This window comes from Tubulanus polymorphus, chromosome 2, assembly GCF_964204645.1.
Source record: "Tubulanus polymorphus chromosome 2, tnTubPoly1.2, whole genome shotgun sequence".
Lineage (NCBI taxonomy): Eukaryota > Metazoa > Nemertea > Palaeonemertea > Tubulaniformes > Tubulanidae > Tubulanus > Tubulanus polymorphus.
Genome location: NC_134026.1, coordinates 347,628 through 372,098, shown reverse-complemented (window position 1 = coordinate 372,098; position 24,471 = coordinate 347,628). Strand labels below are relative to the sequence as shown.

The 24,471-nt window shown below is 39.8% G+C and overlaps 1 long non-coding RNA gene across 2 annotated transcripts; it reads right to left on the bottom strand.

Annotated features, from left to right (window-relative positions):
- Nucleotides 1-9,315: 9,315 nt before the first annotated feature.
- On the bottom strand, nt 9,316-14,082 carry LOC141900473 (uncharacterized). 2 transcript variants are annotated; one of them, XR_012618701.1, is made up of 5 exons: nt 10,907-14,082; nt 10,609-10,818; nt 10,403-10,521; nt 10,178-10,315; nt 9,316-10,100 (listed from the first exon to the last, which is right to left on the bottom strand). It is a non-coding gene; the product is annotated as an uncharacterized LOC141900473 (long non-coding RNA). The 2 variants fall into 2 exon arrangements; XR_012618702.1 differs by having other exon boundaries at nt 9,317-10,100; nt 10,609-10,739; nt 10,907-14,078.
- Between the last annotated feature and the right edge of the window lie 10,389 nt (nt 14,083-24,471).

The following is a 24,471-nucleotide window of genomic DNA, read 5'->3' as shown; positions in this document are numbered from 1 at the left end:
ATCACAGCAATTGATGGGTTTGAACACGGGATACCCCTGCACATCCTCTATTCAGCCTCAGGACCACTCTGAATCACAGCAATTGATGGGTTTGAACCCGGGATACCCCCGTACATCCTCTATTCAGCATCAGGACCACTCTGAATCACAGCAATTGATGGATTTGAACACGGGATACGCCTGTACATCCTCTATTCAGCATCAGTACCGCTCTGAATCAGTTATCAACATTTTACCGTACGGTGCTGCCTCTATGCTCATCGTTAGAGGAATTTTTATACACTAACGTTTGTCAACTCTGGCAAGCTAAGGTCACGGAGTACAACTGGACAGCACGTCGATTGCCAGAGTTGACTTTAGTTAGTGTATGAAAATCCCGCTAACGATCAGCATAGCGGCAGCACTGTACGGTCGGTACACCCCTGTTCATCCTTTATCCATCAGGACCACTCTGAATCACAGCAATTGATGGGTTTGAACCCGGGATACCCCTGTTCATCCTTTATCCATCAGGACCACTCTGAATCACAGCAATTGATGGGTTTGAACCTGGGATACCCCTGTTAATCCTTTATCCATCAGGACCACTCTGAATCACAGCAATTGATGGGTTTGAACCCGGGATACCCCCGTACATCCTCTATTCAGCATCAGGACCACTCTGAATCACAGCAATTGATGGGTTTGAACCTGGGATACCCCTGTTAATCCTTTATCCATCAGGACCACTCTGAATCACAGCAATTGATGGGTTTGAACCCGGGATACCCCTGTACATCCTCTATTCAGCATCAGGACCACTCTGAATCACAGCAATTGATGGGTTTGAACACGGGATACCCCTGTACATCCTCTATTCAGCATCAGTACCGCTCTGAATCAGTTATCAACATTTTACCGTACGGTGCTGCCTCTATGCTCATCGTTAGAGGAATTTTTATACACTAACGTTAGTCAACTCTGGCAAGCTAAGGTCACGGAGTACAACTGGACAGCACGTCGATTGCCAGAGTTGACTTTAGTTAGTGTATGGAAATCCCGCTAACGATGAGCATAGCGGCAGCACTGTACGGTCGGTACACCCCTGTTCATCCTTTATCCATCAGGACCACTCTAAATCACAGCAATTGATGGGTTTGAACCCGGGATACCCCTGTTCATCCTCTATTCAGCATCAGGACCACTCTGAATCACAGCAATTGATGGATTTGAACACGGGATACGCCTGTACATCCTCTATTCAGCATCAGTACCGCTCTGAATCAGTTATCAACATTTTACCGTACGGTGCTGCCTCTATGCTCATCGTTAGAGGAATTTTTATACACTAACGTTTGTCAACTCTGGCAAGCTAAGGTCACGGAGTACAACTGGACAGCACGTCGATTGCCAGAGTTGACTTTAGTTAGTGTATGAAAATCCCGCTAACGATCAGCATAGCGGCAGCACTGTACGGTCGGTACACCCCTGTTCATCCTTTATCCATCAGGACCACTCTGAATCACAGCAATTGATGGGTTTGAACCCGGGATACCCCTGTTCATCCTTTATCCATCAGGACCACTCTGAATCACAGCAATTGATGGGTTTGAACCTGGGATACCCCTGTTAATCCTTTATCCATCAGGACCACTCTGAATCACAGCAATTGATGGGTTTGAACCCGGGATACCCCCGTACATCCTCTATTCAGCATCAGGACCACTCTGAATCACAGCAATTGATGGGTTTGAACCTGGGATACCCCTGTTAATCCTTTATCCATCAGGACCACTCTGAATCACAGCAATTGATGGGTTTGAACCCGGGATAACCCTGTACATCCTCTATTCAGCATCAGGACCACTCTGAATCAGTATCAGTAATTACTGGGTTTAAACCCGAGACACCCCTGTTCATCCTCTATTCAGCATCAGGACGACTCTGAATCAGTATCAGTAATTACTGGGTTTAAACCCGAGACACCCCTGTACATCCTCTATTCAGCATCAGGACCACTCTGAATCATAGCAATTGATGGGTTTGAACACGGGACACCCCTGTACATCCTCTATTCAGCATCAGGACCACTCTGAATCAGTTATCAACATTTTACCGTACGGTGCTGCCTCTATACTCATCGTTAGCGGAATTTTTATACACTAACGTTAGTCAACCCTGGCAAGCTAAGGTCACGGAGTACAACTCGGCAGCACGTCGATTGCCAGAGTTGACTTTAGTTAGTGTATGAAAATCCCGCTAACGATGAGCATAGCGGCAGCACTGTACGGTCGGGACACCCCTGTACATCCTTTATCCATCAGGACCACTCTGAATCACAGCAATTGATGGGTTTGAACCCGAGACACCCCCGTACATCCTCTATTCAGCATCAGGTCCACTCTGAATCACAGCAATTGAAGGGTTTGAACCAGAGACATCCCGTACATCCTCTATTCAGCATCAGGACCACTCTGAATCAGTTATCAACATTTTACCGTATGGTGCTGCCTCTAAACTCATCGTTAGAGGAATTTTTATACACTAACGTTAGTCAACTCTGGCAAGCAAAGGTCACGGAGTATAACTGGACAGCACGTCGATTGCCAGAGTTGACTTTAGTTAGTGTATGAAAATCCCGCTAACGATGAGCATTGCGGCAGCACTGTACGGTCGGTACACCCCTGTTCATCCTTTATCCATCAGGACCACTCTGAATCACAGCAATTGATGGGTTTGAACACGGGACACCCCTGTACATCCTCTATTCAGCATCAGTACCGCTCTGAATCAGTTATTAACATTTTACCGTACGGTGCTGCCTCTATACTCATCGTTAGCGGAATTTTTATACACTAACGTTAGTCAACCCTGGCAAGCTAAGGTCACGGAGTACAACTCGGCAGCACGTCGATTGCAAGAGTTGACTTTAGTTAGTGTATGAAAATCCCGCTAACGATGAGCATAGCGGCAGCACTGTACGGTCGGGAAACCCCTGTACATCCTTTATCCATCAGGACCACTCTGAATCACAGCAATTGATAGGTTTGAACCCGAGACACCCCCGTACATCCTCTATTCAGCATCAGGTCCACTCTGAATCACAGCAATTGATGGGTTTGAACACGGGACACCCCCGTACATCCTCTATCCATCAGGACCAATCTGAATCACAGCAATTGATGGGTTTGAACACGGGACACCCCTGTACATCCTCTATTCAGCACCAGGACCACTCTGAATCACAGCAATTGATGGGTTTGAACCCGGGATACCCCTGTACATCCTCTATTCAGCATCAGGACCACTCTGAATCACAGCAATTGATGGGTTTGAACACGGGATACCCCTGTACATCCTCTATTCAGCATCAGTACCGCTCTGAATCAGTTATCAACATTTTACCGTACGGTGCTGCCTCTATGCTCATCGTTAGAGGAATTTTTATACACTAACGTTAGTCAACTCTGGCAAGCTAAGGTCACGGAGTACAACTGGACAGCACGTCGATTGCCAGAGTTGACTTTAGTTAGTGTATGGAAATCCCGCTAACGATGAGCATAGCGGCAGCACTGTACGGTCGGTACACCCCTGTTCATCCTTTATCCATCAGGACCACTCTAAATCACAGCAATTGATGGGTTTGAACCCGGGATACCCCTGTTCATCCTCTATTCAGCATCAGAACCACTCTGAATCACAGCAATTGATGGGTTTGAACCTGGGATACCCCTGTTAATCCTTTATCCATCAGGACCACTCTGAATCACAGCAATTGATGGGTTTGAACCCGGGATACCCCCGTACATCCTCTATTCAGCATCAGGACCACTCTGAATCACAGCAATTGATGGGTTTGAACCTGGGATACCCCTGTTAATCCTTTATCCATCAGGACCACTCTGAATCACAGCAATTGATGGGTTTGAACCCGGGATACCCCTGTACATCCTCTATTCAGCATCAGGACCACTCTGAATCACAGCAATTGATGGGTTTGAACACGGGATACCCCTGTACATCCTCTATTCAGCATCAGTACCGCTCTGAATCAGTTATCAACATTTTACCGTACGGTGCTGCCTCTATGCTCATCGTTAGAGGAATTTTTATACACTAACGTTAGTCAACTCTGGCAAGCTAAGGTCACGGAGTACAACTGGACAGCACGTCGATTGCCAGAGTTGACTTTAGTTAGTGTATGGAAATCCCGCTAACGATGAGCATAGCGGCAGCACTGTACGGTCGGTACACCCCTGTTCATCCTTTATCCATCAGGACCACTCTAAATCACAGCAATTGATGGGTTTGAACACGGGATACCCCTGCACATCCTCTATTCAGCCTCAGGACCACTCTGAATCACAGCAATTGATGGGTTTGAACCCGGGATACCCCTGTTCATCCTCTATTCAGCATCAGGACCACTCTGAATCACAGAAATTGATGGGTTTGAACCCGGGATACCCCTGTACATCCTCTATTCAGCATCAGGACCACTCTGAATCACAGCAATTGATGGGTTTGAACACGGGATACCCCTGTACATCCTCTATTCAGCATCAGTACCGCTCTGAATCAGTTATCAACATTTTACCGTACGGTGCTGCCTCTATGCTCATCGTTAGAGGAATTTTTATACACTAACGTTAGTCAACTCTGGCAAGCTAAGGTCACGGAGTACAACTGGACAGCACGTCGATTGCCAGAGTTGACTTTAGTTAGTGTATGGAAATCCCGCTAACGATGAGCATAGCGGCAGCACTGTACGGTCGGTACACCCCTGTTCATCCTTTATCCATCAGGACCACTCTAAATCACAGCAATTGATGGGTTTGAACACGGGATACCCCTGCACATCCTCTATTCAGCCTCAGGACCACTCTGAATCACAGCAATTGATGGGTTTGAACCCGGGATACCCCTGTTCATCCTCTATTCAGCATCAGGACCACTCTGAATCACAGAAATTGATGGGTTTGAACCCGGGATACCCCTGTACATCCTTTATCCATCAGGACAACTCTGAATCAAAGCAATTGATGGGTTTGAACCCGGGACACCCCCGTACATCCTCTATTCAGCATCAGGACCACTCTGAATCACAGCAATTGATGGGTTTGAACCCGAGATACCCCCTGTACATCCTTTATCCATCAGGACAACTCTGAATCACAGCAATTGATGGGTTTGAACCCGGGATACCCCCGTACATCCTCTATTCAGCATCAGGACCACTCTGAATCACAGCAATTGATGGGTTTGAACCCGGGATAACCCTGTACATCCTCTATTCAACATCAGGACCTCTCTGAATCAGTATCAGTAATTACTGGGTTTAAACCCGAGACACCCCTGTACATCCTCTATTCAGCATCAGGACCACTCTGAATCATAGCAATTGATGGGTTTGAACACGGGACACCCTCGTACATCCTCTATCCATCAGGACCACTCTGAATCACAGCAATTGATGGGTTTGAACACGGGACACCCCTGTACATCCTCTATTCAGCATCAGTACCGCTCTGAATCAGTTATCAACATTTTACCGTACGGTGCTGCCTCTATACTCATCGTTAGCGGAATTTTTATACACTAACGTTAGTCAACCCTGGCAAGCTAAGGTCACGGAGTACAACTCGGCAGCACGTCGATTGCAAGAGTTGACTTTAGTTAGTGTATGAAAATCCCGCTAACGATGAGCATAGCGGCAGCACTGTACGGTCGGGACACCCCTGTACATCCTTTATCCATCAGGACCACTCTGAATCACAGCAATTGATGGGTTTGAACCCGAGACACCCCCGTACATCCTCTATTCAGCATCAGGTCCACTCTGAATCACAGCAATTGAAGGGTTTGAACCAGAGACACCCCCGTACATCCTCTATTCAGCATCAGGACCACTCTGAATCAGTTATCAACATTTTACCGTATGGTGCTGCCTCTATGCTCATCGTTAGAGGAATTTTTATACACTAACGTTAGTCAACTCTGGCAAGCTAAGGTCACGGAAGTATAACTGGACAGCACGTCGATTGCCAGAGTTGACTTTAGTCAGTGTATGAAAATCCCGCTAACGATGAGCATAGCGGCAGCACTGTACGGTCGGTACACCCCTGTTCATCCTTTATCCATCAGGACAACTCTGAATCACAGCAATTGATGGGTTTGAACACGGGATACCCCTGCACATCCTCTATTCAGCCTCAGGACCACTCTGAATCACAGCAATTGATGGGTTTGAACCCGGGATACCCCTGTTCATCCTCTATTCAGCATCAGGACCACTCTGAATCACAGAAATTGATGGGTTTGAACCCGAGATACCCCTGTACATCCTTTATCCATCAGGACAACTCTGAATCACAGCAATTGATGGGTTTGAACCCGGGATACCCCCGTACATCCTCTATTCAGCATCAGGACCACTCTGAATCACAGCAATTGATGGGTTTGAACCTGGGATACCCCTGTTAAACCCTTATCCATCAGGACCACTCTGAATCACAGCCATTGATGGGTTTGAACCCGGGATACCCCCGTACATCCTCTATTCAGCATCAGGACCACTCTGAATCACATCAATTGATGAGTTTGAACCCGGGATACCCCCGTACATCCTCTATTCAGCATCAGGACCACTCTGAATCACATCAATTGATGGGTTTGAACCCATGATAACCCTGTACATCCTTTATCCATCAGGACAACTCTGAATCACAGCAATTGATGGGTTTGAACCCGGGATACCCCCGTACATCCTCTATTCAGCATCAGGACCACTCTGAATCACAGCAATTGATGGGTTTGAACCTGGGATACCCCTGTTAATCCTTTATCCATCAGGACCACTCTTAATCACAGCGATTGATGGGTTTGAACCCGGGATAACCCTGTACATCCTCTATCCATCAGGACCACTCTGAATCACAGCAATTGATGGGTTTGAACACGGGACACCCCTGTACATCCTCTATTCAGCATCAGTACCGCTCTGAATCAGTTATCAACATTTTACCGTACGGTGCTGCCTCTATACTCATCGTTAGCGGAATTTTTATACACTAACGTTAGTCAACCCTGGCAAGCTAAGGTCACGGAGTACAACTCGGCAGCACGTCGATTGCAAGAGTTGACTTTAGTTAGTGTATGAAAATCCCGCTAACGATGAGCATAGCGGCAGCACTGTACGGTCGGTACACCCCTATTCATCCTTTATCCATCAAGACCACTCTGAATCACAGCAATTGATGGGTTTGAACCCGGGATACCCCTGTACATCCTTTATCCATCAGGACAACTCTGAATCACAGCAATTTATGGGTTTGAACACGGGATACCCTTGCACATCCGTTATCAACCAGGACCACTCTGAATCATAGCAATTGATGGGTTAGAAATCGAGACACCCCTGTTCATCCTCTATTCAGCATCAGGACCACTCTGAATCAGTATCAGTAATTACTGGGTTTGAACCCGAGACACCCCCGTACATCCTCTATTCAGCATCAGGACCACTCTGAATCATAGCAATTGATGGGTTTGAACCCGGGACACCCCTGTACATCTTTTATCCACCAGGACCACTCTGAATCACAGCAATTGATGGGTTTGAACACGCGATACCCCTGTTCATCCTCTATTCAGCATCAGGACCACTCTGAATCACAGCAATTGATGGGTTTGAACCCGGGATACCCCTGTACATCCGTTATCCACCAGGACCACTCTGAATCACAGCAATTGATGGGTTAGAAATCGAGACACCCCTGTACATCCTCTATTCAGCATCAGGACCGCTCTGAATCAGTATCAGTAATTACTTTTGTTAAGACATCAACATTTTACCGTACGGTGCTGCCTCTATGCTCATCGTTAGCGGAATTTTTATACACTTACGTTAGTCAACTCTGGCAAGCTAAGGTCACGGAGTATAACTGGACAGCACGTCGATTGCCAAAGTTGACTTTAGTTAGTGTATGAAAATCCCGCTAACGATCAGCATAGCGGCAGCACTGTACGGTCGGTACACCCCTGTTCATCCTTTATTCATCAGGACCACTCTGAATCACAGCAATTGATGGGTTTGAACCCGGGATACCCCTGTACATCCTCTATTCAGCCTCAGGACCACTCTGAATCACAGCAATTGATGGGTTTGAACCCGGGATACCCCTGCACATCCTCTATTCAGCATCAGGACCACTCTGAATCACAGCAATTGATGTGTTAAAAATCGAGACACCCCCGTACATCCTCTATTCAGCATCAGGACCACTCTGAATCACAGCAATTGATGGGTTAAAAATCGAGACACCCCTGTACATCCTCTATTCAGCATCAGGACCTCTCTGAATCAGTATCAGTAATTACTTTTGTTAAGATATCAACATTTTACCGTACGGTGCTGCCTCTATGCTCATCGTTAGCGGAATTTTTATACACTAACGTTAGTCAACTCTGGCAAGCTAAGGTCACGGAGTACAACTGGACAGTACGTCGATTGCCAGAGTTGACTTTAGTTAGTGTATGGAAATCCCGCTAACGATGAGCATAGCGGCAGCACTGTACGGTCGGTACACCCCTGTTCATCCTTTATCCATCAGGACCACTCTGAATCACAGCAATTGATGGGTTTGAACCCGGGATACCCCTGTTCACCCTTTATCCATCAGGACCACTCTGAATCACAGCAATTGATGGGTTTGAACCCGGGATACCCCTGTTCATCCTTTATCCATCAGGACCACTCTGAATCACAGCAATTGATGGGTTTGAACCCGGGATACTCCAGTTTTACAGTGGATCCTTAGTTAAATACAAATCTTATTGTTGAAAGTGAAATTGTCGTATTATCAAAATATGGATCGATGTAAATTAGCCGGGACATGCCGAAAATCTGATCGTAATAAACGGTTTTCGTCCTAAACACAATCGTACTAATGGGGTTCAACTGTCGTCTCGTTTCATTTAATTCACTTCCAGAGAAAAAAGAATCCATGTACAATAGACTTGACTAACTCGAATCAATAAAGACAAGGTGATAATTGTCACCTGCAGATAAAAGAATTTCAATGCAATAGTTCAATGTCTTTATGTCCAAGTTGATGTAAGCTTGGAAAATCATTACTCCAAGTGACTGGACTTGAAATGATTCTAGTTAAGAGAGTCCACCGTACATTATATAAAGAAATAATAACACATATAATTTGTAGAGAACAACTGACCATTAATGATACTGATGTTAAAACAACTAGTGGTTAGTAGTTCAAATGGTATTCATAAACAATAGTTCAACAGATAATCAAACACCATAAAATCAATGTATTCATCAATATAATAATCAAAGTCCAGAGCAAACCGAGTATCTTGAGTTAAGAGTTTAACATCCTCAGAATGAGATGCAACATAAAAACAATCATTTAAAAAAAAATAAATGTATTTACAAAAACAAACGCAGTCACAAGTACATAATCTCCACATATACAGTGCATTCATTCATCACTGTAACAAAACTCTAAACCAAAGTTTGACATCCTCAATTATCATTTACAAAATAATTTAACCAGCACAACAAAAACAAGAGAAGCCCTTTGAAATGTATGCATATAAAACGCTAAGTCGCAGCACATCAGTAATTAATAACCCACAATCAGATTCAACAACAAACCAGCCAATCAAACCATCAGTTCATATTTATTTTCCAATAGATGTACAATGTGTATTTACATTCAACCTATCCCTGAAGCCATCAGCCTCAGAGAAATTGTTTGGCATCTCTGGAACTAGGCTAACTCGCAGTAACAAACACTGAAAGTCCTGATTTGACGGAGACATTGTTCGGCATTTCTGGAACTATGATAACTCGTGGTAACAAACACTGAAAGTCCCAATTTGGCGGAGAAATTGGTCGGCATCTCTGGAACTACGATAACTAGCGGTAACAAACACTGAAAGTCCAAATTTGACGGAGAAACTGGTCAGCATCTACGGAACTGCGCTAACTCGAGGGTAACAATCACTGAAAGTCCCGAATTGATGGAGATATTGGTCGGCATCTCTGATCTGATCTTTTCCTGCCGTTTGATGTTCTACAGCCAACCACAAGCTCAATACTACAATGACAAAACACAAAATATGAATAATGATATCATTTTTAAGACTCTTCACCAAAGATAAATTTCAACTATACCTGATTTATAGTCAATTCAGAGTCACGACATCGACCTGGAGAAATTTGCTCAACACTTCCAGAACTTTGATGTTTCCCTTTCCTCTAGTATTACATGTCTTTACCAACAACGACCACAACAAACAGACAAACCACTGGCTACAACAGAAATACATGAAATAAAAGTAACCAGCTTCATTGAGTCTGCTGTTCCTACCATGAAATTCATATCGGGTTTAATTATACCTGATTTATAGTCAATTCAGACTCATGACTTGGACCTTGAGAAATTTGCTGAACGCTTTGTGAACTCCGATGTGTTCCTTTCCTCTCTACCAACAACCAACAAACAGACAAACCACTGGCTACAACAGAAATACATAGAATAAAAGTAACCAGCTTCATTAAGTCTGCTGTTCCTACAATGAAATTCATATCAAGTTCAATTATACCTGATTATAGTCAATTCAGACTTATGACTTAAAAAAGAAAGTGCTCAGAACTCCAGCAACTTTTAGTAATTCTTGAACTTTCTGTTTGATGTGGAGATTCCTCAGATACCTTCGATTTCTACAGACAAACACTGAAAGAAGAAATTGTTCAGCATCTCTGATCTGATCTTCCCGTCATCTGATATTGTACAGCCAACCACAAGCTCAATACTATAATGTACACAAAAAATGAATAATTCTTAAAAAAAGAAATTTCAATTCTTATCTACAAAACAATTTATAGCAATATATATTTTACCTGATTTATAGTCTTGACTTAGCGAAATTTCTCAGAACCTCAGAAACTTTCGGTATCATCTTGAACTTTCTGTTTGAGGGGTGGAGATTTCCTACGATCTCTGCTGACAACAGACACCAATTCAACGCTTCTCTCTCTGGGACTCTCTTTCTTCCTCTTTTCTCTCATTTTACTCATTAATATTTAACTATGCAACACTTTTCATTTTTACAACATAATAAAATGGACATTATGTTTTTCTTTACATCATCGTTGTTGGAGATTGTACAAGAAATGACACAAACATACCTTCTTTAATTTTAAACTCACAGCTGTTTGTAAATTATTTCCACACACAAAGATGGCATGCTGCATGCTGATCAATTTGTTAACCATGCGCATGGACCCGCGGGTGTGCCAGTGTTTAGTGCAATCGATGCGTCGGTGCAACTGCAAAGTGGGACGTCAAGTGCAAAGTGGGACGTCAAGTGCAAATTTGGACGTCAAATGCAAAGTGGGACGTCAAGTGCAAAATGGGATGTCAAGTGTAAATTGGGACGTCAGGTGCAAATTGGGATGTAAATTGTTTTCACCAGTGTTTACGATGATCAACCATCTTTCTGAAGATGTTTAAAGCAATTTGAATTCTAACAGTTTTTTACACTGTCGGCTCACAGATTTAGAAACTGGTTTACCTCATCATCAGAGTTAAGACGCCCACAATTTTATCACTCCTTAAGTGGAGTAATATGATCAAGTCACTAACAATTCAGTCTTGTCAATTCAAGAAGGGAAAGGAGGGGAAGGCATTAAACCTCAATATCACCCCAGCCTTAAGTCACTTACAATTCAGTTTATGTCACAATTAACTTGACAATTCAAGAGGGGGAGGGATCACTAAATTTCAATTTTATCACAAACAATTGTTTAGCAGTGATTTACCGACAGTGTTTTGTAACATGTAACTTCCATCAACACCTATTGAAGGAGGTCATCAGTGTTGTAACACACTGACAATTGTGTTCATTAGTCACGTTTCTATATGACAGATAACAACCTTCAGGTGCAAGGAACCAAAGTGAAGCTATCAAACAATAGCATCTTTGAGTATAACACTTTTAAAATGAGTAATGTGATAATAATTTGCTGATACAATATATACAGAGAACCACACCAGCATTATTTCAATGATTCAACCACCACAAAGCTATCGATGGATAGCTGTTTTGAATATTTATACATTTAAAACGTAAAGTCGCAATAAGGATGATCAGGAAACATGATCAATCCCATTTCACCGACATATATTACAATATATACAATGTACCAACACCAGTAGCATTTCAATGATTCAACCACCACAAAGCTATCGATGGATAGCTGTTTTGAATATTTATACATTTAAAACGTAATAAGTCGCAATAAGGACGATCAGGAAACATAATCAATCCCAATTCACCGGCATATATTACAATATATACACAGAACCAACACCAGCGACATTTCAAAGATTCAAAAACCACAAAGCTATCGATGGATAGCTGCTTTGAATATTTATACATTTAAAACGTTAAGTCGCAATAAGGACGATCAGGAAACATGATCAATCCCATTTCACCGACATATATTACAATATATACAATGTACCAACACCAGCGAAATTTCAAAGATTCAACCACCACAAAGCTATCGATGGATAGCTGTTTTGAATATTTATACATTTAAAACGTAAAGTCGCAATAAGGACGATCAGGGAGCAAACTCGCCAAAACTCAATATCACCCCATAACAGAGTGTATTAATTAACACCCAGCACCAAGCAGCAGTATTTAAGGAGGTCATCAGTGTTGTACCACACTGAAAATTCAGATTGTTAGTCACATTTCTACATGACAGTTGAAGAAGGAAGGAGGAGACTCCTGAACTCAATATCACCCCAAAACAGAGCCAGCAGCAAGCAGCAGTATTTGAGGAGGATGATTCATGATGTTATAATGTTTAATGTAATAATTCTTATTGTAATAATGTTTGATGTAATAATTCAAGAAGTTCATGGAAGGTGGTAAGAATTTACACCCAGCAGCAAGCAGCAGTATTAAAGGAGTCCATCAGTGTTGTAACACACTGACAATTCAGTTCGTTTGTCATGTTTCTACATGACAGTTGAAGAAGGAAGGAGGAGACTCCTGAACTCAATATCACCCCAAAACAGAGCCAGCAGCAAGCAGCAGTATTTGAGGAGGATGATTCATGATGTTATAATGTTTAATGTAATAATTCTTATTGTAATAATGTTTGATGTAATAATTCAAGAAGTTCATGGAAGGTGGTAAGAATTTACACCCAGCAGCAAGCAGCAGTATTAAAGGAGGTCATCAGTGTTGTAACGCACTGACAATTCAGTTCATTTGTCACGTTTCCACATGACAGTTGAAGAAGGAAGGAGAAGACTCCTGTGATCAATATCACCTCAATACAGAGCCAGCAGCAAGCAGCAGTATTTAAGGAGGATGATTCATGATGTTATAATGTTTAATGTAATAATTCTTATTGTAATAATGTTTAATGTAATAATTCAAGAAGTTCATGGAAGGTGGTAAGAATTAACACCCAGCAGCAAGCAGCAGTATTAAAGGAGGCCATCAGTGATGTAACACACTGACAATTCAGTTTGTTTGTCACGTTTCTACATGACAGTTGAAGAAGGAAAGAGGAGACTCCTGAACTTAATATCACCCCAAAACAGAGTGTATTAATTAACACGCAGCAGCAAGCAGCAGTATTAAAGGAGGTCATCAGTCTTGTAACACACTGACAAATCAGTTTGTTTGTCACGTTTCTATATGACAGTTAACAACCTTCAGGTGCAAGGAACCAAAGTGAAGCAATCAAACAATAGCATCTTTGAGTATAACACTTTTAAAATGCGTAATGTGATAATATTTGCTGATACAGTATACACAGAGAACCAACACCAGCATTATTTCAATGATTCAACCACCACAAAGCTATCGATGGATAGCTGTTTTGAATATTTATACATTTAAAACGTAAAGTCGCAATAAGGATGATCACAAAACATGATCAATCCCATTTCACTGACATATATTACAATCTATACAATGTACCAACACCAGCGACATTTCAAAGATTCAACCACCACAAAGCTATCGATGGATAGCTGTTTTGAATATTTATACATTTAAAAAGTTAAGTCGCAATAAGGATGATCACAAAACATGATCAATCCCATTTCACCGACATATATTACAATCTATACAATGTACCAACACCAGCGACATTTCAAAGATTCAACCACCACAAAGCTATCGATGGATAGCTGTTTTGAATATTTATACATTTAAAACGTTAAGTCGCAATAAGGATGATCACAAAACATGATCAATCCCATTTCACCGACATATATTACAATATATACAATGTACCAACACCAGTAACATTTCAATGATTCAACCACCACAAAGCTATCGATGGATAGCTGTTTTGAATATTTATACATTTAAAACGTAAAGTCGCATAAGGACGATCAGGAAACATGATCAATCCCATTTCACCGACATATATTACAAAATATATACACAGAACCAACACCAGCATTATTTCAATGATTCAACCACCACAAAGCTATCGATGGATAGCTGTTTTGAATATTTATACATTTAAAACGTAAAGTCGCAATAAGGATGATCACAAAACATGATCAATCCCATTTCACTGACATATATTACAATCTATACAATGTACCAACACCAGCGACATTTCAAAGATTCAACCACCACAAAGCTATCGATGGATAGCTGTTTTGAATATTTATACATTTAAAAAGTTAAGTCGCAATAAGGATGATCACAAAACATGATCAATCCCATTTCACCGACATATATTACAATCTATACAATGTACCAACACCAGCGACATTTCAAAGATTCAACCACCACAAAGCTATCGATGGATAGCTGTTTTGAATATTTATACATTTAAAACGTTAAGTCGCAATAAGGATGATCACAAAACATGATCAATCCCATTTCACCGACATATATTACAATATATACAATGTACCAACACCAGTAACATTTCAATGATTCAACCACCACAAAGCTATCGATGGATAGCTGTTTTGAATATTTATACATTTAAAACGTAAAGTCGCATAAGGACGATCAGGAAACATGATCAATCCCATTTCACCGACATATATTACAATATATACAATGTACCAACACCAGTAACATTTCAATGATTCAACCACCACAAAGCTATCGATGGATAGCTATTTTGAATATTTATACATTTAAAACGTAAAGTCGCAATAAGGATGATCAGGAAACATGATCAATCCCATTTCACCGACATATATTACAATATATACAATGTACCAACACCAGTAACATTTCAATGATTCAACCACCACAAAGCTATCGATGGATAGCTATTTTGAATATTTATACATTTAAAACGTAAAGTCGCAATACGGATGATCAGGAAACATGATCAATCCCATTTCACCGACATATATTACAATATATACAATGTACCAACACCAGTAAAATTTCAATGATTCAACCACCACAAAGCTATCGATGGATAGCTGTTTTGAATATTCATACATTTAAAATGTAAAGTCGCAATAAAGATGATCAGGGAGCAAAACTCACCAAAACTCAATATCACCCCATAACAGAGTGTATTAATTAACACGCAGCAGCAAGCAGCAGTATTTAAGGAGGTCATCAGTGTTGTACCACACTGAAAATTCAGTTTGTTTGTCACGTTTCTACATGACAGTTGAAGAAGGAAGGAGGAGACTCCTGCACTCAATATCACCCCCTGAACAGAGTGTATTTATTAACACCCAGCAGCAAGCAGCAGTATTAAAGGAGGTCATCAGTGCTGTAACACACTGACAATTCAGTTTGTTAGTCACGTTTCTACATGACAGTTGAAGAAGGAAGGAGGAGACTCCTGCACTCAATATCACCCCCTGAACAGAGTGTATTTATTAACACCCAGCAGCAAGCAGCAGTATTAAAGGAGGTCATCAGTGCTGTAACACACTGACAATTCAGTTTGTTAGTCACGTTTCTACATGACAGTTGAAGAAGGAAGGAGGAGACTCCTGCACTCAATATCACCCCCTGAACAGAGTGTATTTATTAACACCCAGCACCAAGCAGCAGTATTAAAGGAGGTCATCAGTGTTGTAACGCACTGACAATTCAGTTCGTTTGTCACGTTTCCACATGACAGTTGAAGAAGGAAGGAGGAGACTCCTGAACTCAATATCACCCCAAAACAGAGCCAGCAGCAAGCAGCGGTATTTAAGGAGGATGATTCATGATGTTATAATGTTTAATGTAATAATTCTTATTGTAATAATGTTTAATGTAATAATTCAAGAAGTTCATGGAAGGTGGTAAGAATTAACACCCAGCAGCAAGCAGCAGTATTAAAGGAGCCCATCAGTGTTGTAACGCACTGAAAATTCAGTTTGTTAGTCACGTTTCTACATGACAGTTGAAGAAGGAAGGAGAAGACTCCTGCGATCAATATCACCCCAAAACAGAGCCAGCAGCAAGCAGCAGTATTTAAGGAGGATGATTCATGATGTTATAATGTTTAATGTAATAATTCTTATTGTAATAATGTTTAATATAATAATTCAAGAAGTTCATGGAAGGTGGTAAGAATTAACACCACCAGCAAGCAGCAGTATTAAAGGAGGCCATCAGTGATGTAACACACTGACAATTCAGTTCCTTTGTCACGTTTCTACATGACAGTTGAAGAAGGAAAGAGGAGACTCTTGAACTCAATATCACCCCAAAACAGAGTGTATTAATTAACACGCAGCAGCAAGCAGCAGTATTAAAGGAGGTCATCAGTCTTGTAACACTCTGACAATTCAGTTTGTTTGTCACGTTTCTATATGACAGTTAACAACCTTCAGGTGCAAGGAAGCAAAGTGAAGCTATCAAAATATAGCATCTTTGAGTATAACACTTTTAAAATGCGTTATGTGATAATATTTGCTGATACAGTATACACAGAGAATCAACACCAGCATTATTTCAATGATTCAACCACCACAAAGCTATCGATGGATAGCTGTTTTGAATATTTATACATTTAAAACGTAAAGTCGCAAAAAGGACGATCACAAAACATGATCAATCCAATTTCACCGACATATATTACAATCTATACAATGTACCAACACCAGCGACATTTCAAAGATTCAACCACCACAAAGCTATCGATGGATAGCTGTTTTGAATATTTATACATTTAAAACGTTAAGTCGCAATAAGGATGATCACAAAACATGATCAATCCCATTTCACCGACATATATTACAATCTATACAATGTACCAACACCAGCGACATTTCAAAGATTCAACCACCACAAAGCTATCGATGGATAGCTGTTTTGAATATTTATACATTTAAAACGTAAAGTCGCAATAAGGATGATCAGGAAACATGATCAATCCCATTTCACCGACATATATTACAATATATACAATGTACCAACACCAGTAACATTTCAATGATTCAACCACCACAAAGCTATCGATGGATAGCTGTTTTGAATATTATACATTTAAAACGTAAAGTCGCAATAAGGACGATCAGGAAACATAATCAATCCCATTTCACCGACATATATTACAATATATACAATGTACCAACACCAGTAACATTTCAATGATTCAACCACCACAAAGCTATCGATGGATAGCTGCTGTGAATATTTATACATTTAAAATGTAAAGTCGCAATAAAGATAATCAGGGAGCAAAACTCGCCAAAACTCAATATCACCCCATAACAGAGTGTATTAATTAACACGCAGCAGCAAGCAGCAGTATTTAAGGAGGTCATCAGTGTTGTACCACACTAAAAATTCAGTTTGTTTGTCACATTTCTACATGACAGTTGAAGAAGGAAGGAGGAGACTCCTGCACTCAATATCACCCCTGAACAGAGTGTATTTATTAACACCCAGCAGCAAGCAGCAGTATTAAGGGAGGTCATCAGTGTTGTAACACACTGACAATTCAGTTTGTTAGTCACGTTTCTACATGACAGTTGAAGAAGGAAGGAGGAGACTCCTGAACTCAATATCACCCCAAAACAGAATGTATTAATTAACACGCAGCAGCAAGCAGCAGTATTAAAGGAGGTCATCAGTGTTGTAACGCACTGACAATTCAGTTCGTTTGTCACGTTTCCACATGACAGTTGAAGAAGGGAGGAGAAGACTCCTGCGATCAATATCACCCCAAAACAGAGCCAGCAGCAAGCAGCAGTATTTAAGGAGGATGATTCATGATGTTATAATGTTTAATGTAATAATTCTTATTGTAATAATGTTTAATGTAATAATTCAAGAAGTTCATGAAAGGTGGTAAGAATTAACACCCAGCAGCAAGCAGCAGTATTAAAGGAGGTCATCAGTGTTGTAACGCACTGACAATTCAGTTCGTTTGTCACGTTTCTACATGACAGCTGAAGCAGGAAGGAGGAGACTCCTGCACTCAATATCACCCCAAAACAGAGTGTATCAATTAACACCCGGCAGCAAGCAGCAGTATTAAAGGAGCCCATCAGTGTTGTAACGCACTGACAATTCAGTTTGTTTGTCACGTTTCTACATGACAGCTGAAGCAGGAAGGAGGAGACTCCTGCACTCAATATCACCCCAAAACAGAGTGTATCAATTAACACCCAGCAGCAAGCAGCAGTATTAAAGGAGCCCATCAGTTATGATTTAGCAGTAATTTACCCACAGTGTTTTGTAACACTTAACTTTCATCACTACCGATTGATTTACCAGTAATTCACCCTCAGTGTTTTGTAACACCCAACTTTCATCACTACCGATTGATTTACCAGTAATTTACCCACAGTGTTTTGTAACACTTAACTTTCATCACCATCAATTGATTTAGCAGTAATTGATCCATAGTTTGAAATGCGCTGCAATCAATGAGCAATTTCAAACTTTTCTATTCAGGAAACCACAGCAAAGAACTAAATGTATATAAACAAGGAGTGTCTTATTTAATTGTTGATGAGAGAGGAGAGAGAGGAGAGGAGGCATGTACACCTAACACAACGTTTAAAACTCAATATCACAACCAAAACAGAGTTGAATGATAGCAAGCATCAGCAACATGTAGTTTTCAAATAAGGAAGTAATCAGTATTGTAAATCACAACTATTTAACAATTCAAGAAGGCAAGGGAAGGAGAAGAGACCCCAAAACTCAATATCACCCCTAGAACAGAGTGGAATGAGCAACATGCAGTAGCAAACAACAGTATTTGCCGTAGTAGCAAACAACAGTATTTTCCATTTTTAAAGGAGAATAACGGAGTATCTTCTGTATTTGATACTCGTTTGATGTCATAGCAAGGCCATTACCGGGGGTTATAGAGAACAAAAGGAGAAGCCATGCCACCACACGATTTTAATTGTCTATGATTTTGATATTGTATATAAAAATGGCACGATATATCACCTCGTAGCAGAGGAAGGAGGTAGAACAAACCGCAAGATCAGTACATCTATCAATGTTTCATTACATGTATCATTGTTTCAAGACACCCACTTGCAGTGTTTTGTAACAATTTACTTTCATTACCACCAATTGATTTGGCAGTAATTCATATTTCGTGATGAGAGAGAGGAGTCTAGTAGGAAATGCAGCGATACACCTATCAAAGCTTTTTACAAATGCAAATCAGTTTATTCTAGACTATGGACGTTTGTTGCTGGAGGAGACAAACTGTATTCCAAATTGAAACCCTTATCCCTTTTAGCTTTTTCTTAGAGAGATCGAACCCACAAAACGTCTGGCAAAGGCTTCAAACATTTTGATAACTGTTCGCGTAGAGCCAATGATAAAACCAGCATTTATCATCATCAAACACATCATGTAAACTGAAAACTGCAAACCAGCAGTGAGAGGAAGTATGCACAATCGATGAGATGATTGTTCATAGCTGCAACCAATGGAGTGAACTGCAACCAGTGAGGGGAAAGTATGCACAATCAATGAGATGATTGTTCATAGCTGCAACCAATGGAGTGAACTGCAACCAGTGAGAGGAAAGTATGCACAATCAATGAGATGATTGTTCATAGCTGCAACCAATGGAGTGAACTGCAACCAGTGAGGGGAAAGTATGCACAATCAATGAGATGATTGTTCATAGCTGCAACCGATCAAGTGAACTGCAACCAGTGAGGGGAAAGTATGCACAATCGATGAGATGATTGTTCATAGCTGCAACCGATCAAGTGAACTGCAACCAGTGAGAGGAAAGTATGCACAATCAATGAGATGATTGTTCATAGCTGCAACCAATCAAGTGAACTGCAACCAGTGAGGGGAAAGTATGCACAATCAATGAGATGATTGTTCATAGTTGCAACCAATGGAGTGAACTGCAACCAGTGAGAGGAAGTATGCACAATCAATGAGACGATTGTTCATAGCTGCAACCAATGGAGAGAACTGCAACCAGTGAGGGGGAATTATATTTCAAACCAGTGAGGGGAAATTAGCTCAATCATTGAGATGATTGTTCAGCTGCAACCAATGAAGTGACAACCAGTGAGGGGGAAGTATGCACAATCGATGAGATGATTGTTCATAGCTGCAACCAATGGAGAGAACTGCAACCAGTGAGGGGGAATTATATTTCAAACCAGTGAGGGGAAATTAGCTCAATCATTGAGATGATTGTTCAGCTGCAACCAATGAAGTGACAACCAGTGAGGGGGAAGTATGCACAATCAATGAGATGATTTTTCACAACTGCAACCAATGATGGTAAAGCATATTGCAAACCAGTAATGGTAAAGTACACTCAATCCTTTACAAACAAGTGATGGTTAAATAGATTTGCAAGCTTACAGATCAGAGATCACAGGAAGCAACGTCAATCCAATCCTTATTTCTTGACATATGATATAAAATGCTCTTCAACCTGTGACAAAATGTCTTCGATGTAATACGCTTATTACTACATGCTTAACGAGTCTTCTCTCAAATATTAATTCAAAAGGAGGAGGGACTTATCTAACGTAATGGTATCAATGCTACGAATGCATGTGACAAGTAATAGTTTGAAACCAAGATTGAATGCATTCATTCTGTTGTATTGAATAAAGTGAGATCCGATGAAAATTATGAAAAAAGAAAAAAACAAACTACTATCTACAAATTTACAATATCTACAAGAAAATTAAAAAGAGAAATAAAAACGACTATTTACAAATTTACAATATTTACAAGAGAAATAAAAACTACTATTTACAAATTTACAATATTTACAAGAGAAATAAAAACTACTATTTACAAATTTACAATATTTACAAGATAGAGAGAAAGAGAGCGAAAGAGAGAGAGGAGAGTGAGGAGAGAGAGAGAGGAGGGAGAGAGGAGGAAGGATGAAGGAGAGGGGTGAGAGGAAGAAAGGAGAGAGATGAGAGAGTTAGTGGGTTAAAGAAAGAGGAAGAGAGAGTTAGTGGGTTAGAGAAAGAGGGAGAGAGTTAGTGGGTTAGAGAAAGAGGAAGAGAGTTAGTGGGTTAGAGAGAGAGAGGGAAAGGATAGAGAGAGGGAAAGGATAGAGACAGAGAGGGAAAGGATAGAGACAGAGAGGGAAAGGATAGAGAAAGGTAGAAAAAGAAGGGGCGATAAAAACAATAAAACATATGGGTAAAAACAATAAAACATATGGATAAAAACGGTTAAAAAGAGGCAGTTTAACGTCATACCACAGGACAAATAGATAAAAATCACTGATAAAATGTATGGATAAAACGTATTGTTAAAATGAGGCAGTTTAACGTCGTACCACAGGACAACTTGAAAATAGAGGTAAACTAGCAATACTACTTATATGTTACTAGGTACAGTATTTTAGACAATTCTATAAAATTGTATAATTATCTCAACCTCTGCACTACCAAATATCAATTCGACAAAAAGTCATCTTTGAAAACGTTCGTAAGAAATAAAACAACAAAACATAACGTAGCATTGAATTAATATTAATGTTATCAGAAGCTGAAAATCTGAAATCAACCATCAGCCATAAATGAGGAGGCGGGACTAATGCAATGAAATAATATCAATGCTCCAAACTTATAGGTTAAAATCTCGTTAAAACAATAGAGGCAACAAGTGATATCAGTATTAAACTAAGATTGAATGCATTCATTCTGTTGTTTTGAATATTAAAATTATTCAATAGAATTAAAAATATTAATTATCAATTAAATCTTTATCAAAATTTGCACTAAAATAGATTTGATGTATAGATATTATGAAGTTTAGAAAATTAAAAATTTAAGATTATATTTGAAATGTTTAAATAATCATTAAAATCTTAAGTTAAAAAGATATCTAAAAATATTTACAAGTAGAAATCAAAATCAATAAAAAAAATATAATATAAAAGAAATATAATATATACAAATAATAATATATACAAATAAAAAGCTATTCATAAATTTACAACATGTACAAGCACGGATAAAATGTGTCGATCAATTTGATGAAATATTTTATATTATTTGTTAATCATAATCGGAACCCAAGTGATTTCAGAATGGAATAACTGGGCCAGGCCAATCACTCACTCGATGATCATCAATTACTGGTACTACACAACCACGGATAGAGTGGTTTTTACCGCGCGATATATTAGGCCAGGTGCACCTCCCAATAATAATGCTGCCTATTAAGTTTGGCTTCTTGTGTGTTCATATGTACATCCTCAATCACCAGGGTTTTATTGTCGCCCACCGAATTTCACGCTTAAACAAACCCTGGTGGCAAACCCTTAATTGGTATCTTACGTTGTCCAAGATATCTTCGGTTGACGGGTTGATGCTAAGCAGCCACTAGTCTTTACATCTAGTCAATCAGATGTGTAGCAAATCTGCCGGCGAAAAACAATGCATCTGATTGGCTAGATATATAGACTGGTGGCCTCTCAGTGGCAACCTGACTACCCAAGCAATCTTGAACAACGTAATAGACCAATGAAGAGTTTGCGACCGGGGTTTGTCTTGGCATGAGCTTCGGCAGACGACAATTAAAACCTGGCAAGTGAGGATGGCATTGATATATATTGAATGAAAAAGCTGCATGTAAATATGAAATGTGTACGAGAACCTTGAAAGCAGTGAAATAAGATATAAACTAGAGGTGCAGGGACACCTTGCCCACTCGGTGAAATGCTTGACAATCTGACAATTTAGATATTTAATGCCCCCCCCCCCCCCCCGGTAAACATAACAAAAACCAATGCTACAAATATGCAATTGATTGCGGTTATATGCATAAATACCAATAATTAAACTAATGGAAAAATTGTATGAATTCAATACCTCTGATGAGAAGAATAGAAAATGGGGTAAGAATGATTCCATGTAAGTGGTGTCCTATGACAATGCTAACAATTATCAAACATCATGACTAAGTTAAAGCAACCCAATATTTCTAATAATGATGGGGATAAATATCGGTATCAAACATCAAATGTTGGAGAAATCTTTGAAACCTCCCTTAAAAACTTCTAAACTGTGTAAAAGTGCCGAACAAGAATAGCTACCAGTCAGCCATCTTAATACTATTCTGCCAGTCGAATAACGGATAAAAAGCGAATACACTAGCCTGCTGGGACTTAAGCTTAAAATCGATTAAAAAACACAACAAAATTTCAACAATATTTTAGAAAAAAACTAGAATCTAGAGACACCAAAAAGTGAAAAGCCTAAAAATTAAATAAAAGTTCTCTGACAGTAACGAAAAAATACTGATTTAAAATTCCATTGTTTCATTCATTTATAATCTATTTCAGCGTAAAACCCTAGATCCCTAAAATTAAGATAACATTAAAGATTATGTTTCAATGACCTGAGAGTATTGTATTATTAATCAATCTAATTAACTGCAAGTTCATCGAACAATAAAAAACCTAATCATCTATTCTACAACTAGTGATGTTACTTTCAATAACAAGAAAACAGTGGGGTAATTAAAACTGGTGTTAACGCTAAAATATCCTCAATGAACTGAGAGTGATTTCAACAATGATGAATTTACCCTCAGTTCATTCATTGTTTTAATGATGATCCTGAGAGTGATTTCAACAATGATGAATTTACCCTCAGTTCATTCATTGTTTTAATGATGATCCTGAGAGTAATTTCAACAATGGTGAATTTACCCTCAGTTCATTCATTGTTTTAATGCTGATCCTGAGAGTGATTTCAACAATGATGAATTTACCCTCAGTTCATTCATTGTTTAATGATGATCCTGAGAGTGATTTCAACAATGATGAATTTACCCTCAGTTCATTCATTGTTTTAATGATGATCCTGAGAGTGATTTCAACAATGATGAATTCACCCTCAGTTCATTCATTGTTTTAATGATGATCCTGAGAGTAATTTCAACAATGATGAATTTACCCTCAGTTCATTCATTGTTTTAATGATGATCCTGAGACTTATTTCAACAATGATGAATTTACCC